Source organism: Myotis davidii, unplaced genomic scaffold (genome assembly GCF_000327345.1).
Source record: "Myotis davidii unplaced genomic scaffold, ASM32734v1 scaffold334, whole genome shotgun sequence".
Taxonomy (NCBI): domain Eukaryota; kingdom Metazoa; phylum Chordata; class Mammalia; order Chiroptera; family Vespertilionidae; genus Myotis; species Myotis davidii.
The window spans coordinates 2682860-2697790 of record NW_006285797.1 but is presented as its reverse complement, the minus strand read 5'-3'; the positions used below and the strand labels follow the sequence as shown (position 1 = coordinate 2697790).

Below are 14931 nucleotides of genomic sequence, written 5' to 3'. Positions count from 1 at the left end.
GAAAATATATGTGTATCCGTTAGCAAAGATTACCCATCGACGTTTTCTAAAGAATATTGTTTTAGGGAAAAAAGGAGTGATGATAGAATGTAGGCTAATTAGCTTTTTTGTATCTCTACCTAATTGCTAGTGTGGGCCGAACCCAAACATGTTTAGAATGAACTGACAATTCCGGCAGGAAGCTACTGAATTACATGGTAACACATAGAAATAGCCTAGTTTAAAAAATGCCTGTTGCAGTTGCTTTTTAAGATTTTCTGTTATGGCCCCAGCCAGTGTGGCTCAGTGGATAGAGCGTTGGCCTGTGGACTGAATGCTTTTGGGTTTGATTCCGGTCAAGGGCACGGACCTCAGTTTCAGGATCCTCCCCGGCCAGGGCCCTGGTCAGTCGGGGCACGTGCAGGAGGCAAGCAATCGACGTGTTTCTCTCACATCAGTGTTTCTCTCTGTCTTTCCCTCTCTCTTCCACTTTCCCTAAAAAAAAATCAATGGAAAAATATCCTCAGGTGAAAATAAATAAAATAAAATAAAATAAATTTTAAGAGATACAAATAAGCAATAAAATGTACAAATAATTGCACACATGCTGCTGAACAACGACAGCAATGTTGCTGAAACTGGTTGCAGGCAGGCAGCACTCCAAATATTCCTTTGTCATGATTGAATGACATAATCCAAAATCCTGGCATGGAAACCTTTTTAGAGATGGTATTAATATACTATATAAAAGGGGAGATTATATAAACAGTCAGAAATCTGAACAGGCAAGCAACCCCTTATATTGCGGAATTCAAATTCCAGACACTTCCTGCAGCCTCCCTGTCAGTCTTTTATAACCTGGAATGAATTAGGTTGAAGTGATTATCCTCTAATTATACCTAGCTGCATGCTTCAGTGTGGAAATGGGATTCGGATTGGAGTTGAGGGTAGCGGTTTGGGGAAGAAAGGCAAAGGGTATTTGAGAAGCTGAGGGACATTTGGGGGTCAGACGAGCCTAAGAAAGACCCTGAAGAAGGTGTTCTGGGAAGCCAAAGATCAGGCATGAGAGCAGAGGGTACCTAGAGGAGCAGAAGAGTGAGAAAGAGGGAGAAGGGCAAACAGCAGAACCAAACTTCAGCTACTCTGTGTTTTCTCAGATATGCCCTAGTGACTCCAATTATTTTACCCATTTAATCCACTCATCAAATATTTACCAAACATCAAATATTCAGCAAATAGTAAGTATGTTTTCCATAACTCAGAAATGTAAATTCCAATATGCTTGAAAAAGGAACTCTCAGAAAATAGACTAAGTTTCCTGATATCACACAAAGACAGATGTGTAAGTCCTCACCTCTGGTGCCCTCACCCAGTCCCAGAGGGAACAATACTTGGGAGGAATGAGGGAGGGTTGTGAGATGAAGGGAAGAAAGAGGTGATGTTTAATCCTCATTTTGAAGTATGAGCAGGCGTTTGCCACACACACACACACACACACACACACACACTAGAGGAATCCAGCACTGGCAATAGCATGAAAACACAGAAGGGAATAGTGAACATGGAGAAGCTAGGCCTTGTTTGAGTAATGTATGTATTGGAGGCAGGCTGGAGCTGAGACTGAGAAAAGGTATACCAATCCTGTAAGCAATGAGAAACCATTAAGCAAAAGGAGTGGAAGATGAGATCTGATTATAGACAGCTAACTCTGCCAACAGAATAATAAAGGGGAACTGGAAGCCAAAGCCAAAGACACCAGATAGCAGACCACTGTAAGAGCCAGTTCCACCCTGACCAGTTTGGCTCAATGGATAGAGCGTCAGCCTGCGGACTCAAGGGTCCCAGGTTCGATTTTGGTCAAGAGCATGTACCTTGGTTGCGGGCATATACCCAGTGGGGGTGTGCAGGAGACAGCTGATCAATGTTTCTCTCTCATTGATGTTTCTAACTCTCTATCCCTCTCCCTTCCTCTCTGAAAAAAAATCAATAAAATATATATATTTTTTAAAATAGAGCCAGTTCCTACAGCAGTGATGGCGAACCTATGACACGCAAACTCATTTTTTTGGTTGATTTTTCTTTGTTAAATGGCATTTAAATATATAAAATAAATATCAAAAATATAAGTCTTTGTTTTACTATGGTGGCAAATATCAAAAAATTTCTATATGTGACATGGCACCAGAGTTAAGTTAGGGTTTTTCAAAATGCTGACACGCCGAGCTCAAGAGGTTCGCCATCACTGTCTTACAGGGTCTCTGGTTCACGAGCTTGACATTTATAACTATTACATGTTATTCCATTATATGCAACTCATCTTTCCAGCTATTGCCCCTATCATTAATCCTTCAAACAGGCACATTTTAAAAATATATTTTTAATTGATTTCAGAGAGGAAGTGAGAGGGAGAGAGAAATAGAAACATCAATGATGAGAGAGAATCATTGATCAGCTGCCTCCTGCACGCCCCACAATGGGAATCGAGCCCGTAACCTGGACATATGCCCTGACCAGGAATCGAACTGTAACCTCCTGGTTCATAAGTCAATGCTCAACCACTGAGCCACACCACCTGGGCAAACAGGTACATTTTTAAGAGTGAATGGAGACACTAATCAGACAGGATGCTAAAGTAGTAGGCATAAACACAAATTCTCCCTGGCAAAAGGGACGACAAAATCTTTCCATCATTGGTGTCGTTAGCATAACACCTATTTTGGTCCAAGAAAAATGGCAACTCCGGCTTTTCCATTTAGTTTTTGGTTTTCTTTAATTACTTTTTGGCATGCTCTGAGTTTATAAATTCTAGCATGTTGGCTGTAAATGTTTCTGTTCAAGAGTGGAACAGTTTACTAATTTGTTGATCCTTGGCCCATGTATATACTGGGGCATATACATGGTCTCCATTGTCAAAACTCACAGATCACCCATTGTGTAACTAGCCCAGATTGGCTGCCCTCTGAAATTGATCATGCCTCCAGGTTGCCCTTCCACTGTCAGTTAACATGTACTCTGGAAACAGAAATGAATTTGAATATTAATCTTAACAAAATATAATTAAAAAACAATATTTTCTTTAAAAATATGTTATAACATATTCCAAAGCCAAATATCCATTAAAAGAGTTTCTTTGTGTGTGTGTGTGTGGGGGGGGTGATAGAAGAGGGTATTGGGGGATAAATGGTGATGGAAGGAGACTTGAGTTGGGATGGCGAACACACAACACAATATACAGATAATGTGTTATAGAATTGTACATTTATAATTTTATTAACCAATGTCACCCCAATGAATTCAATAAAGAAGAAAAATGTTTCCCCTTTCTTTGAACAATTTAGAGAATAAAGCTAGCAAATATATCTAAAAAGAAATTTTTTCAGTTTTCTGAATTATTCCCATACACTCTCCTTATCAGTTGGCAGTATCTCTCTGTTTTTCTAAGCTGCACACATACTTCAGCTTTAATTAAAAGGCCCCGTTGCCATAGTTTCTCAGAGAACAGCTCAAGGCATGCTTGAGTCCATTATTTTCTTGAGGTTTCTAGAGAAACTGTATATAGCAGTAGCCAGTCAGAATTTCCCAGTTTTACCTCCTATCCAGTACAGCATACTCTTCAAACAAAGCGAGGTATTCTAAATATTTTAAGAGCGTCTAAACAACTAGGGATGCTGCTTAAAATTCAGCCTTTGGTTTCCTCTATTCTGACACATTGGCAGGTAATGTAAGCAGCAGGCTACGGCTTAAGCAGCGTCAGCAGATGGAGGGGGAATTCAGCCCAACAAATGCACCGCACCTGTGGAAAACACCAGCACATTTTTCCTCCTGGTAATAATGATGAAAATGCACTGTATCCCCATGTTATAATAATCATATTGCTTCATATTTTCTAATAATTCAGAAATGTAAATTCCAATATGCTTGAAAAACGAACCCTCAGGAAATAGACTAAATAATCTTTAATATTTCAAAAATTAAAAAGTGGAGCTCAGAGAACCTTATTTCTTAAAGCTAAAACTTGCTTCCTTTGGAGTCCCTACCCTGCTTTCAAGTGGCAATTACCGCTCTCTCTAAGTCTTGAAAAGCAAGCTCAAAGGTTATTGAGCTTTCAAGGTTAAAGAATGTAAATTAACACTGATCCCGATGAACTTTAGAAAGGCAAATGCCAGTACAGCTCCTTGTAATTCAGGCTCCCTTTCCTGCTTCTAGGGAGCGATGAGCGTGATCTGTGCAGGTAAAAGGACCGGGGCTGAAATTTCAGCTCTCGGAGCCATGTGACCGAAGGCGAGTGATGACTAAATGAGATAGGACGTATGTAAAGATAGAAAAGCTCTCAGAAAATGGCAGCTGATATCATTCATGCATATAACTAGGTCATCTCCAGGACAGGATGTGGGGCAGGATGAGCTCTCACAGTTTTCAGAAATCATCCTGCTTCCTTTGACTATCATTTTAAGAGCTCATATAAACTACTCCATTATACTGATTTCTCCAACGTAAGTATTATACAAATCATTTGACTTCCTCATTCTGTATCACTAAACTTCCTTTTATTCTCGCTTTTCTGCACCAGATGAAGAGAGTCTTAAAAGTACTTGAGAGATAGAAGGGCCATATTTCTAACTAGAAGCGTAGGGAAATTAAAGATGCCCTGTGCATGCTAAGATTATAAATGAATAAATGAATAAATGCATGGTGAATGAATCAAGGTTCCGTTCTACCACAGCTATTATGCTATGTGTCCCTTTATATTTCAATTCAACAGGCTTAAGTATTTTTAAAAATACCATTTATTATTTTCACTGATTCTCACAATGATCTGCAAAAAGATATATAACAGGTGTTGCTATTTCTAGTTTACCAAAAGAGAAAACAAACCTCAGGAATATTCAGGGACTTACCCAAGGTAAGCTAAGCAACAGGGTTTGACCTCAGGTCTTTTACGGCTAAATCAGGACCCTCTCCACCACGGGGTCAGAATCCCGTCCACTGTACCACCCAGCTTCTCACGGGGCCCTAACACTGAAGAAAGTCTGAGAAATGGCTCCCCAGGGAGGTTCTGTGGCCACTATTCCTGAGTATTCACTTCTTCACTGGTAAACAGATGAACTCAGAGCACATCCTCCTGAAGGATCCCACCTATGCTGCAGGAAGAAGATCTGAGCTGGAAGTTCAAGTTGTAGACTGTGGATTAGGAACGACTTTGTGAATTACTATTTCTCAAGGTATCACGGGCCATTTACAGGACTGTTCTCTAATCTCACACCTAAACCACGGTGAGAACTGCCCTGCCCTGACAAAGGCATTACCCAAGATAAATTCTCACCTGGAAGAGATTTTCAGAAAAAGCTAAGAACCACATGATTTCATTCAGATGTGGGATAGCAAACTGAAACGTGCAGACACAAACAAGAGTGTGGTGGTTGCCAGGGGGAAGGGGCTGAGGGGTGGGGGTGAAGGGGGTCTAATACACAGTGACAGAAGATTTGACTTTGGGTGGCGAGTACACAGTCAAATACACAGATCTGGTATCATAGAAGTCTACACTGACACCTATGTGATCCTATTAACCAATGTCACCCTAATAAATTTAATTTTAAAAAGTGACCCCAATACCATTTGGACAAGGATATCTAGTCACTTTATTGCGGGAGTGCTTAACTGGGATCAATCGCTGCCCTGAGAATCCATGGATGAGCATTAAGAGGACAGGGTTTGAAAGTATGTGCAAAAGAGTATGTCTCTGTCTCGCTAATATTTACAGAGATGTAGACCATAGCTTTCATCAGAGCCTCAGAATGCCCTCCACAGGTTTAGGTCCTGCAAGAGGACTTCAGAAGACTAGAAATTAGACCTCATTATTATTGAATTCAATTTTTTTAAAGTTTCTATTTGTACTTTTGCAAATTTCTATTATACTGCATCACTTTTAAAAGGCTAGACAATGTCACCAAGTCTTTCCAAATATATTTGGGATTCCTTTGGGGCACCCTATAGTACCTTTCAATACAAGAGGCAGCTACACCCTAGATTCGTCTGAAATGTTTGCAAATACCTGCTGCCTCCTCCATGTAGCTCACTGCAAAGTGAGTAGTGTTAGGAATTTATTTATTTAATATCAGTTAATGATTCTCCAGAGTTAGTCAGTTAGTTATTTAAAACTTATTAATGGGTTCCTTTTTCATGTGAGAATTCCACTCTCTTTGTAAATAGCCTCCATCATGATTAAATGTACTAATCTATTGTTTTCTGTAAAATCTGCAGGTAGTTCTGTAATCTCAATCTATTTGGTTTTCAGAAATTGAAGGGAAGTCTAGAAAAATCTGGAGCATATTGGACAGAAAGAAAAGGAAAACATTTTTTTCAAATGAAAATGCATTGAGGTTGGGTTTCTAAAACTTCTGTATAATAATCAAGTAAGTGGAATCTTCAGATTGCATGAGTTATATGCAGCAATACGCATGTCTACATTATCTTACTTGATGGCAAACTGCTATAAGATTTTCCAAAAAGTAAATAAGTAACAAGAGAAAAGCAATGGGCTTAAGAGGGAATAGACTAATTAAAAACAGTATGGTTCTAGTACAATAAAGTAAAATGTCTCCCACTGAACACAATTACACAACTGAGCAGAATGCACCAAGCAGCCATTTGAGAATTCTGAGAAGTAAATGGTAGCAATGAACTTGAAGTTTTTAAAAGGCCAGAATTTGAAGTGCCACCAAACCAATGGTGAGTTTGCCGTATTTACCTCCAGTATCCCCCAGATTGAAAACAAGGCAGCAACGCACCCGAAACCCAACAGTGGCTGGGTATGGAGGCTCAGACAGACAGAACTCTAGAAGAAGAGCCCTTATTCTGGCTTGAGGAGTGAGAAAGGGAATGCAGAAATGCCCCCCTTTTTTCTTCTCTGCGTCTCTTAAGCCCCAGCCCCCAGTCTTCAAGCAATCCCACAGGCAATGACATTAGAAGTCCCAGCGGAAGAGGAAACCTTCCTCTGATCCCAAAACTCCCATCATTTTATACTCTCTCTCTTTCTTCCTACCACTTAGTCTGAACACAAGCTGTCACAGAAGTGTGCAACGGAAGAGGTTAGCAAAAACCCCAGTTTTCTAACCAGACAAACAAAAAGGAATCTGAAAGTACTACCAACCATACAGAAATTACAAGGCATAAGTGGGAATACTATTGGGCCAACAAATTACACAATTTAGATGAAATGAACAAATCTCTAGAAAGGCACAAATTACCAAACTGACTCAAGAAGACATGGAATATCTGAATAGGAATATATAAAGAAGTTGAATACTTAAATTTTAAATTGATAACTAAAAATATTTCCACAAAGAAAACACCAGCCTGAAATTACTTTCCTGATGAACTCTGTCAAATATTTAATAAAAATAATACCAATAATTCACAATCTCAAAGAATAAAGAAAAACTCAAAATAGGTCAGAGACTAAATCAGTGATGGCGAACCTTTTGAGCTCGGCATGTCAGAATTTTGAAAAACCCTAACTTAACTCTGGTGCCGTGTCACATATAGAAATTTTTTGATATTTGCAACCATAGTAAAACAAAGACTTATATTTTTGATATTTATTTGATATATTTAAATGCCATTTAACAAAGAAAAATCAACCAAAAAAATGAGTTCACGTGTCACCTCTGACACGTGTGTCATAGGTTTGCCATCACTGGACTAAATTAAGAACCAAAACTATAAAATTTCTAGAAACAAAAAACAACACAGCAGAAAAACTGTCATGACCTTGGGTGAGGCAATGAATTCTTAAATATGACACCAAAAAAACAAAACACACAATCCATAAAGGAAAATAACCGATAACTTGGACTTAGTAAGTATTTAAAACTTTTGCACCTAACAAGATATCATTACGTAAACCAAAAGACAAACCACAGCATAAGCAAACCTTTGTAGATCACGTGTATGTTCAAGGGCTTGTATCCAGAATATATAAAAAAACTCTTACAACTCAATGAAAGGACACAGTACCCAATTTAGAAATGGGCAAAGATTAGCCCTGGTGTGATTCTGTCCTGTGCAGCTATTCCATCCGTCTTCTCTCCCACCTGTGTGCCAACACCCCATGGAAAAGTCAGTGGGCATGGACATGAACTCCCTGAGACCCCAGAACTAGCCTTTTGGTTTGAAGTAAAGACTGACAGAAATTATCACTTTGAGATGGATAATAATGAAAATGAGCACCAGTGATCTTTGAGAATGGTCAGTTTAGGGGCTGGTGCAAAGTATGAACTGCACATTATTGAAGCAGAGGCAATGAATTATGAAAGCAGTCCAATTTACAGTAACACTGGCAACTTTGAAAATGTCCATACAGCCATCGATTTTCCTGGGGGCTTTGAAATAACACATATAGTCTTACAGTTGCAGTGTGATTCAGGGACTGTGCAAATTAATGGGCAGCACTCAGAAGATGTGGGGAAAACTGCAAAGTCAGAAGATGAAGAGGAGGAGGATGTGAAACACCTAAGTATAGAGTGTCCCCAAAAAATGTATCCACACGCTTTGGATAATTATAAAGGCAGTGTGTATATAGTTTTTTGGGACACTGTTTACCTGGAAAGTGACTTGCCCCTGGAAATGGTAGCAAGTTTCCACAGAAAAAAAAAGACAACTTGCTGCTGATGAAGATGGTGATGATGAAGAAGATGATGACTTTGATGAGGAGGAAGCTGAAGAAAAAGCTCCAATAAATAAATCTATATGAATTACTCCAGCCAAAAATGCACAAACATCAAACCTGAATTTAAAAGGCTCAAAACCAAGATCAAAGTGTCAAGAATCTGCCAGAAACAGAAAACTAGTCCTAAAACACAGAAAAAAAACCTACCTCTGTAGATGAAATAAAAGCAAAAATGCAAACAAGTATAGAAAAAGGTGGTATTGTCCCAAAGGGGAAGCCATCAGTTGTGAGAATTGCTCCGGATGACTGCCCAGAAGGCTATTCTCTAGCAGCGGAGGAAGTTTCTTTAAGAAAACAATTTAAACTGTTAAAATTTTCCATCTTATTTCATTTCTACAACAGTTGATATCTAACTGTCCTTTTTATAATGCAGAGAGAGAACTTGTCCTACTGTGTCTGTTAAATGTTTTCTAGGTTCCATTGTTGTCCAAAATGCCCATTTAGCTTTTATTTATTTATTTTTTTAATATATATATTTTTATTGTTGATAGTATTACAGATATCTCCCATTCCTCCCTCCCCTCTTTTACCCCTTTTGGCCCAGCCCCTACACCCCTCCAGGCCTTCACTACCCATTGTCTGTGTTCATGGGCTATGTAAATCCATATCTATAAAATATCGGTGTATTTTAAATAATGGATATAAAATCAGAAAAGAAGTTGTCTAATTTCATGTACTGTTTAGTGTTCATAAAGTTTTTTCTTTGTAAATGTTTTTTCTAATATGTAATTTACAAAGAGAAGACTACTGTACTTGAAAGTAACATTCAGACAATTCAAAGAGTCAATGATGAGGATAGGCAAGAGGATGTAGTCCTATAATTGCTGTTTAAAGACTCTGATTTTAACCTCAATATGCATGTCTTCTTGCTCATGTCCAGTCTTTTTCTTGTCGTTAATAATTTTGCAGGGGAAGGATGCTAGAATTGCTATTACAACATTATCTTCAAAGTCTTAAATGTCAAAGTTTTTTGAACTAAGACTTGTATGTAGACATCATATATTCCAGGAATTTTACATATTATTAGATGGAACTATTACAATATGGGTAAAATTCTTTTATTTAGCAGTCATGAATTTTACATGGGGATTTGGCTAGTTATTGACTAATTTTTTTAAAAAAGGTTTTATTGAGCAACTATTACTATATAGAGTAGACTATACATGCTGCGGAATATTAATACTGCATAACACATAGAGTATAGGCCAATTTAAAGCATTATCCTCTTAAATTCCAGTTTTATTTTTATATTTATATTATGCTACATTAAATATTAATAGACTAAGCACTCCCATTAAGAGACAGAGATTATGGGCTCAATTACCAGTAGGGTACATGCAGGAGGCAGCTGATCAATGATTCTCTCTCATCATTGGTGTTTCTCTCTCTCTCTCCCTTCCCCTTCCTCTCTGAAATCAATAAAAATATGTTTTAAAAAAGCAAGTCACAATAAATTTAAATTTAAGAGGATTGAAATCATATAGAGTATATTCTTGATTCATACAACAGAATCAAATTAGGAATCAATAACAATATTATGTCTAGGAAAATCTCAGCTATTTGGAAATGAAATAACATGCTTCCAAATAATTCATGCATCAAAAATAAATCACAGGAGAAATTAGAAAATATCTTCAACTGAATGATGAAGGCACAATATTTCAAAATTGTGTGATGCAGCTAAAGCAGTGCTCAGAGTAAAACAATTTTGTGTTGCTTTATTTCCAAAATTTGACAACTTGGATCAAATGGACAAATATCTACCTATAGTTTCCTAATTATCCATTCATTCATCCATCCAACCCATGCATATGTCTTAGAAATTGCTCTAACTTCCAAATCTTGAATTCTAAAATAGCTCTCTTTGACCACACACCTGCCTATTTGCACCTCCTTATGAGCTCTTAGTGAGTTTCCTCCTTACCTGACAATTCTAAAATAGCTCTCTTTGACCACACACCTGCCTATCTGCACCTCCTTATCTTATGGGCTCTTAGTGAGTTTCCTCCTTACCTGATCAGGACCGCAAGTCCTAAAATCTTCCTTAGGTTTCAGCCTGTCGGTACTTAACTTCACTTACCTTTCTACTCCCTATAGACCAGTGTTTCTCAACTGTCTGGCCCTTTTAAATACAGTTCCTCATGTTGTGACCCAAGCATAAAATTATTTTCATTGCTACTTCATAACTGTAATGTTGCTACTGTAATGAATCGTAATGTAAATATCTGATATGCAGGACGGTCTTAGGCAACCCCTGTGAAAGGGTCGTTCGACTGCCAAAGGGGTCGCGACCCACAGATTGAGAACCACTGCTATAGACCCTTAATCAACTATACAGTATAGAGAAGCTTTCTCTGTTATTCTCACGTTGCTCATGCAGCTAGTTGTTCTGCCACACTGACTCTGACAATTCCCAGACCTGAGCCCAACTCACTGACTGCATTTATATTCTTGTGCCTGGGATACTTATCCTTAACACCCAGTCATGTGGTTCCTGTGCTATTCAACAGCTCCTTTTTAGTGTATCAGTTAGCTTCTGCTTTGAAACAAACCACTTAAAACATTAACTATTTAGTTTACAGTTCCGGGGATTGGCAGTTTGGGCTATGCTCAGATGGCAGTTTTTCTGGGCTGAGTCAGGCTTGGCTCAACACAGCTGGAACTCTCTTATGTGCCTTTGGTCAGCTTCTGGCTGACTCGGTTTTCCTCTACTTGTTCTCTCCTCTTCCAGCAAGCCAACCCAAGTTTGTTCATATGTGATTAGATTCCGGCTCCAAAAGCAGCAAGAGTGGGAGTGCATGTGGCCTCTTGATGTCTAGGCTCTCAACTCACAGTAGCTCTGCTCACACATTATCTTGGACAAAGCAAGTCTCAGGGAGTAGGGGAAATAGAGTTCTGATGAGAGAAGTTGCAGAGTGTTGTGGTCACTTTTACAATCTATCATAGATAATTTTTAGAATTACCTCTAGTTTGCTGATATCTACTGTCCCCAAAGCACTCATCCCCCACACTCCCGCCTCCCAAAGCACTCATTCTAAGCTTTTTCTTTTTTTCTCTGGACAGTCTTTTCCAATATTTTGGCTTGTATATACCTGAAAATTATGTCCACCTGAAATTTCTAGGCCTAACGATTTTTCAAAAAAATTTTGAGGGGTAATTTCCAGTTTTAGATTATCCTCCGTCACCCCAGAATGATTTCTCATGCCTGTTTGCAGTCATGAGACATGTGTCTACCCCACACCCCACAACCACTAATCTGCTTTTGGTGTCTAGTAAGTTGCCTTTCTGGGCATTGCCTGTTAAGTGGAATCATAGAATATGTATCTTTTGCATCTGGCTTCTTTCACCTAGGTTAATGATTCTGAGGTTCATCCAGGTTGTAATATGTAGGAGATTGTAGCATGTATCAGTAGCTTGTTCATTTTTATTGCTGAATAGTATTCCATTCTATGAGTATACCACACTTGTTTTATCCATTCACCAGTTGATGGATATTGGCTTTCCCTCTCCGATTTTTAGCTATTGTAAATAACGCTGCCATAAATATTTGCTTAAAATCTTTTTGTAGCGATATGTTTTCATTTATATTGGGCAGATACCCAGAGTTGAATAGGTAGATTATATTGTAAGTTTATGTGTTTTCCAAAGTGGCTGTACAATTTAACAGTCACCAGCAATGCATGAGGGTTCCAGTTTCTCCAAGAATTATCTTTGTTAATACTTGTTATTGTCTGTTCTTTTATTATAGCTATTCTAGTGCCGTGGTCGGCAAACCGCGGCTCACGAGCCACATGCAGCTCTTTGGCCCCTTCTGTGTGGCTCTTCCACAAAATACCACGTGCGGGCGCGCACGTACAGTGCGATTGAAACTTCGTGGCCCATGTGCAGAAGTTGGTATTTTGTGGAAGAGCCACACTAAAGGGGCCAAAGAGCCGCATGTGGCTCGCGAGCCGCAGTTTGCCGACCACTGTAGTGGGTTTAAAAGTGGTATCTCTAGTTTTAATTTGCTATTACCTAATGACTAATGATTTTCAGCACTTTTTCATGTGCTTATTAGCACCTCATAGATCTTCTTTGGTAAATGTTTCAATATTTGTCCATTTTAATTGAAATTAAATTTAATGTTTTTTACTTTTATTGAAATGCTGAGTTTATTTCACATGTATATTTGTGTCTCTTGACCATTTCCATTTGTCTGAGTGCTATTACTACTATGTCCTATTGTAGCATTTCATACATACTTACTAGTAAAACCAAGCAAAGAGTGGAGTTCCATCTTTAAAAGCTAAATGGGAGAAAAAAAAGAAAAAATAAACAAATGGGACTATGTCAAAATAAAAAGCTTCTGCACAGCAAAAGAAACCACCATCAAAATGAAAAGGGAGCCCACTGTATGGGAGAACATATTTTCCAATGATACATCTGATTAGAGTTAATCTCCAAAATATATAAATACTCATACAACTCAATGAAAGGAAGACAAACAATTCAATTAAAAAATGGGCAGAGGACCTGAATAGACACTTCTCCAAAAAGGACATACAAATGGCCAAGAGACATATGAAAAAATGCTCACCGTCACTAATCATCAGAAAAATGCAAATTAAAATCACAATGAGATATCACCTCATACCTGTCAGAATGGCTATCATCAATAGATCAACAAACAAGTGCTGGTGAGGATGCAGAGAAAAGGGAACACTAGTTCACTGCCACTGCTGGTGGGAATCCAGATTGGTGAAGCCACTATGGAAAACTGTAGGAAGTTTCCTCAAAAAATTAAAAATATAACTGCCTTTTGACCCAGTGATCCCACTTCTAGGAATATGTCCTAAAAACTCCTAAATACAAAATGAATTGACCAAAACAAGGCCCGAAGCATGGAGGCATGGAACAGACTGACATACCTCGGTGCGGGGGTAAAAGGATGAGAAGAGATAAATCAAATAACTTATATACTTACTAGAGGCCCGATGCACGAAAATCGTGCAAGAGTAGGCCTTCCTTCCCCTCTGGCACCCGGGACCCGGGCTTCCCTCCCTCTGGCCACTGCCAGGCACCTGGGACCTGGGCTTTGTCTGGAAGGATGGAAGGATGTCTGGAAGGATGTCCGGTCTAATTAGCATACTAAGCTTTTATTATCGTTGTTGTTTCTAATGCCCTCTTCAAGCTTTAATACACCACTTCATATAAAATGTAGAAACCGTGCAATCTGTAGGGAGTTCATTTATTTCCCTGTATTTCTCTACACTATAGCTGCCAAATGTATATATTTATCTCTCTTTATAATATGTATTATAGAATGTTATAATATATTCTATAATACATACTACAGAATATGTATATTATAAACCCCACAAGACAATGTTATAATATGTACTTTAAAATTATATGTATTTTTTTAATTAAAAGGAATAAAATTGTTTTTTCTACTTATCTTGACATTTATCATTTTTGATGCTCTTTTACTTAAATTCTACACCACATGTCTCAAAACGAGTTACTAAAGATTACCAAAGCACACCATTTGGCCCTCACCAAGCATGAATGCATAATTTACACATTAAAATTGCCCCTGATCTTTTCTCTTAAGATCATGACAGTTAAAGCAATACCAATTGATACCAATGTGATTGTGAACAAAACGTAAATTCAGGCACTAGAATTGGGTGACAATACTGGTGATAAGGTAAATTGGTTACAAGATAATTCAGAATAAACTTACGTTGATTTTTTCAGATTATAAACTAAGATAAAAACATTAAATATTAAAAATTTTGTTCAAAACTCACATCAAGGTATGAAAATCTCTTCAATAATGAATAAAAATGTCAGGGAAATTTTCAACTCATTTTTCAAAAGTGCCTGAATCTGTGTATTTTCTAAGTAACCATAGGATACTAAGACATAACTGTATGTCTGAGATAAAAAAATGAAAACCATCTGTCTCCTTCCCTTTAAGTAAAAGAAGGATACAGTAATATTTAGAAAGTTACAGAATCCATCAGAATTGAAAATTATGCTAACTTGTAGAGAATGTTTAATATTCATCCATTCTGGGAACATTTACTAAGCTTCACTCTGTGCCAGACACTGAGCTAAAAACTAAAGATTTACACTACCTTCAAGATACAATCTTGTAGGAAAGACCAAAAAAAAAGAAAAGAAAAGAAAAACACACCCAGAACCTCAATTATGATTACGAGGAGTGAGCTGAAAGAGTG

General features: G+C 38.0%; 1 protein-coding gene and 1 pseudogene across 1 annotated transcript in view; one reads left to right on the top strand and one right to left on the bottom strand.

The window, feature by feature from the left end:
- Positions 1-14931, bottom strand: part of DST (dystonin) — a gene marked incomplete at its 3' end in the record, with an annotated part of 256936 nt that overhangs the window by 228763 nt on the left and 13242 nt on the right. The window lies entirely within an intron of this gene.
- Positions 8090-9053, top strand: LOC102754592 (annotated as a pseudogene).